We start from the raw sequence: 5,345 nt of genomic DNA on the forward strand, positions 1-5,345 counted from the left end.
AGAACAGCTTTCTTTCCTTTCTTCTTATCATCAAAGCAAAACACAGCTGTAAAGTCAAGTTCAAATGTTCAGAGAGGGTGAAAATGTTCCAAAATCACATAGGCAGGTAATAACCTATCTTCCAGATCCTTCTGTTTGCATATATAACCTATTACACACATATAATTTGTTTTCAAAAGCCAAATTGTTTTATATGTACTGCATAAAACTTGCTTTTTTTTTAAACTTAGCACTTTGTGAATGTTTTCCATGCCTGTTTGTGCATCTCCCTCTTGTTTTGAATGTCTGCTTAGTATTCTGTCTTTTTTACTATATCATAGTTTAACTACCCTATTGATGGACTTTTAAGTTGTTTCCAATTATTCATTACTGTAGATATTTCCATAATAATCATACTTATATGTAAATTATCTTTGTGCCTGTATGTGGACATTGCCGTGAGAGCTTAGACTGTTCGGAGAAATGAAATTGTCAAGAGAAATACATATAATAGAATATTACTCAGGCATAAAAAAGAATGAAATCTTGCCTTTTGTGACAACATGGATGGGCGTAGAAGGAATTATGCCAAGTGAAATAAGTCAGACGGAGAAAGATAAATCCTGTATAATTTTACTCATATGTGGAATATAAACCAACAAACATATTAAAATAGAAACAGAGTCACAGATACAGAGAACAAGCTAGTGATTGCCAGACAGGAGGGGGTTGTGGATTGTATATAACAGGTAACGGGGATTAAAACATACAAACTTCCAGTAATGTCATAGAGGTGGTAATGTACAGCTCAGGGACTATAGTCAATAAAGATGGAATAAGTTTGTATGGTGACAGCTGTTTACTAAGCTTATCATGGTGATCAGATTATAACGTATATAAATGTTGGATCACTATATTGTACACCTGGAACTAATGTAATGTCTTATATTGACAGTACTTCAATACAAAAAGAAAAAGAAAAAAATACTCTTTTGTGACATGTGAAAATAATCTAAAATTCAAATACCAGTATCCAAAAATAAAGTTTTACCTGAATTTTAAATAAAAGCTATTTAAAATTAGCTTTTACCCTGCCCTAAGGATACAGTCTTAGATGAACCCTGAATTATAGATACTCAAACACAATGGTATAAGGTTATAGAAATGAAAAAGATAGATTCTCTTTTAAGGAAATCTCCAGAACCTGTGAAAATGTCACTTTACATGGTATAAAGGACTTTGCAGACATGATTAAAGATCTTGAGATGAGGTTTCTGGGACTATTTATAGGAACCCAGAGTGATCACAGAATTCTTATAAGAGGCAGACCAGAGGGACAGCAAGGAGTGGTGTAATGACGGAAGCTGAGAGAGATTTAAAGACACACGCCTGCTGCCTTTGAAGATGGAAAGAATGTGGGTGGCTTCCAGAAGCTGGGAAAGCCAAGGAAACCGCCTCTAGAACTTGCAGAAGGAACACAGACCTGCCAATCGTTCAATGGTTGTCCAGGGAGAGCCATTTCAGACTTCTGCCTTCCAGGATTATAAAGGTATGAATTGGTGTCCTTTTAGTTTGGGGTAATTGGTCACCACAGCGCTAGAATGCAGAGGCTTAGGGACAGTTAAATGGAAGACAGTATTTCAGCTGACTTTGATGTATAGCTAGGATTCTGATAGAAATGAGAAATGGAATTCTCAGCAAGACAGCAGCATGGGCAAAAGGCACAGAGGCGAGAAAGTATCAGGTGTGTCCGATAGATACTAAAAAGCATGGGCGCCACTAAGGAAGGAGAGCCTGGGAGGCACAGAAAACAATACCTGACCTGACACGCTCTGTGAGCAGGGAGTGCTTTCACGACCTTAGAGAGGGCGTGGAGGCGATCCTCCGTGGGAAGGCCTAGGAAAAGTAATATGCGTCTGGCGGCTCAGCTCGAGTTAAGTGAAGGGTGGGAGGGACGCTCACCAAGGGGAATGGGATAGCAAAGAGCAAGAATCCATCACTGACAAGAAGGGGCAGGGTAAGGAGCTGCTGGGTGGGGAGGAAGCTGGGAGGTTCAGGGCATGCTAAAGGATGCCTCTGATAACAAGCGAAGGGTTGTAACCTTCTGCAGGGAAACACTGAAGGGATTTGAGGAGGCTAGTAATAGGAGCTGTAGTCTGTATTCCTTTGTTCCCTATAGAATGAGCATGCAAAGCCACATCATGTCCCCTTAGGTGCTCCAGGGGCTGGCTGGTGAGGGGAATGGACAATTTTTGAAGCAGGGAATGAAGAGTAGCAAGTAGCTTCAGGTTTTTTGGCTGCAAAGCTCATATCCTCAGACCTTATTTGGTGTGGCATGCAGACAGCTGACTTGTGTAGTCTGGAGGCTTGAGTGGCCCTGTGGGTTGGGTGGGACATTGAAGTAACCCTTGTGAGCCACTTCATATAGTATCAAGAACCCTGAGCTAGAAATCAGGGAACCTGAGTTATGCTGCTAAGTTGCTGCTGAGAGGCAGAGGGCACTGTTGGGTGAATGGTCTTCTTGAAGACATGGGTCCTTGCTGGAGACTGAGGGATGAGGGCACTCTGTGCTGTGCTCGTCCATGCGGAAGTACAGCACAGTCGTATTAAGTAGTGCAAAATAAGTGACCAGCCAAATTCTAGCATATCATGAGAAAAATAACTGGGCTTCAAACAGTTGCAGAGCATTCCCCCTGGAAATCTGCATTTTGATCAGCATTAAGTTTCAGATTTCAAGGGACTCACCATACAAGTCATCAACCATTAGGCAAGAATTCCTGAATCAGCTGTAGGCTAAGCAGTCTTCCAGCTGGAGCTGTGACTAACACTGGAAATCAAAATTTCAAGGGGAATCCAGGCTCACCATTCAGAATTCAGTCTGTGTATTTGCTTGCAAATTGTTGGAATATCAGGCCTCTTTCTTAGACTAGATATGGGGCAGAGGATTCGGTAATATAGAGTTCATTCAAATTCAGACGCTACAACAGGGGAGTGACTTGATACAGGAAAGTCCTTCGGACAGTGAAATATACCACAAACACTGCCTTTCTACCCTGGAAATTGTTGATGGTTTTGTCGCGCTGGAATTTTCCTGGCAGATTTAACTGAACCATTTCTTTTGGTCCCATCTAGCTTTATGCTTTGGTGAATCAAATTGGTCTCCTTAGATGTTATCTTCAATCAATGAAACTGAAGGTGAACCTGGGGCAACGCCAGGCAAGTTGTAGCGTAAGAACAAGAGCAAAGGGACATCACACAATACAAACAAGATCATTTTTTAATACATTGTGGTGGTCGTTATGTATCAGTGAATTGAAGAAATAAGCCTGTGCCAACCAACAGTATTACTACATAGCCATTAATTGTTCATTGCTAAAAGACAGCTTGCTTCTGACCTGAACATCCAGAACTTGCTTTCTGCTGCCATTAAAAATAACTGCATGGGCATCCTTTATGCTTATGCCAAGAATATTTGTTCTTGAAAATAAAATTCAGAGAACTCTGAGGGACTTTGAAGTAGATGGTAAAGGAAATAGTATGTCAACATTCTGACATGGAAAATTCTGAAAGAAATGGGAATACCAGACCACCTGACTGCCTCTTGAGAAACCTGTATGCAGGTCAGGAAGCAACAGTTAGAACTGGACATGGAACAACAGACTGATCCCAAATAAGAAAAGGAGTATGTCAAGGCTGTATATTATCACCCTACTTATTTAATTTACATGCAGAGTACATCATGAGAAGCGCTGGGCTGGAGGAAGCACAAGCTGGAATCAAGATTGCCAGGAGAAATATCAATAACCTCAGATATGAAGATGACACCACCCTTATGGCTGAAAGTGAAGAACTAAAGAGCCTCTTGATGAAAGTGAAAGAGGAGAGTGAAAAAGTTGGCCTAAAGCTCAATATTCAGAAAACAAAGATCACGGCATCCAGTCCCATCACTTCATGGCAAATAGATGGGGTAACAGTGGAAACAGTGGCTGACTTTATTTTAGGGGGCTCTAAAATCACTGTAGATGGTGATCGCAGCCATGAAATTAAGATGCTTACTCCTTGGAAGAAAAGTTATGACCAACCTAGACAGCATTTTAAAAAGCAGAGACATGATTTTGCCAACAAAGGTCTATCTAGTCAAGGCTATGGTTTTTCCAGTAGTCATGTATGGGTGCGAGAGTTGGACTATAAAGAAAGCTGAGCACCGAAGAACTGATGCTTTTGAACTGTGGTGTTGGAGAAGATTCTTGAGAGTCCCTTGGACTGCAAGGAGATCCAACATGTCTATCCTAAAGGAAATCAGTCCTGAATATTCATTGAAAGGACTGATGTTGAAGCTGAAACTCCAATACTTTGGCTACCTGATGCAAAGAACTAACTCACTGGAAAAGACCCTAATGCTGGGAAAGATTGAGGGCGGGAGGAGAAGGGGACGACAGAGGATGAGATGGTTGGATGGCATCACCGACTCAATGGACATGAGTTTGAGTAAACTCTGGGTGTTGGTGATGGACAGGGAGGCCTGGCGTGCTGCAGTACATGGGGTCGCAATGAGTTGGACACGAATGAGTGACTAAAGTGAACTGAAATGATGTAAAATCCTGGATACTTTGTGTAATTTTCTCGGCCACTATTAACACAAAGAATGAAGCACTGGAAAGCTGCCAGAGAGATGATCAGTGATGTTGGAGTGCTTTGCCTTGAGTGTGTTTGGATGAGTGGTTGATGTCCCAGAGGCAGTTGGGAAGTCAAGTGCAGAAAGCAGATTGCTGTGCAGCAAACCAGTCATCTCTCAGCCATGTTCTTCCTGCTGGGCCTACCAGAGGCTTCCTTCATTTTCTGATTTTCACCCTGCAGTCCTTCCCACCACACCATTCCACCGAACCCTAATTGAAGCCTCTCTATGGAAATCTTCAAGGAAGCTAGCATCAAGGAGACAGCCTAGGATTTTCAGAAAGACAGTCATTGAAAACCAATGAGGCGTCTGCAGACAAGACAGAGGATCAGAATAAAGAGGAGAAAGGCTGTTACCCTGATGGTGATGTCACCTGTATCTCCCTCTTTTATTTTTCGAGACTTCAGGCATTTTGATATCTATATTAACCCCTGAATTGTGTTCCTCCCAAATTCATAAGGTGAAGCCCTAGGCTCCAGGACCTCATAATACAACTGTATTTGGAGATAATTTTAAAGAGGTGATTGTGAGGTTATTAGGGTTTCCTCATGGGGCTTACATGACTGGTGTCCTTACAAGAGGCTGGAGAGACACCAGGGATGTGTGAGCACAGAGAGCCACGTGAAAAGGTCTTCACAGGAAGGTCTGCAGGTGGCCGTCTGCAAGCAAAGAGGCCGCAAGAGAAACCAGT

At 42.1% G+C, this 5,345-nt stretch overlaps 1 long non-coding RNA gene across 1 annotated transcript; it reads left to right on the forward strand.

Annotated features, from left to right (window-relative positions):
- The first annotated feature begins 1,409 nt into the window (after window positions 1-1,409).
- LOC138443247 (uncharacterized) lies at window positions 1,410-5,007 on the forward strand. The gene is made up of 2 exons (XR_011258041.1): window positions 1,410-1,528; window positions 3,112-5,007. It is a non-coding gene; the product is annotated as an uncharacterized lncRNA (long non-coding RNA).
- The last annotated feature ends 338 nt before the right edge of the window (window positions 5,008-5,345 follow it).

Source organism: Ovis canadensis, chromosome 7 (genome assembly GCF_042477335.2).
Source record: "Ovis canadensis isolate MfBH-ARS-UI-01 breed Bighorn chromosome 7, ARS-UI_OviCan_v2, whole genome shotgun sequence".
Taxonomy (NCBI): Eukaryota; Metazoa; Chordata; class Mammalia; order Artiodactyla; family Bovidae; genus Ovis; species Ovis canadensis.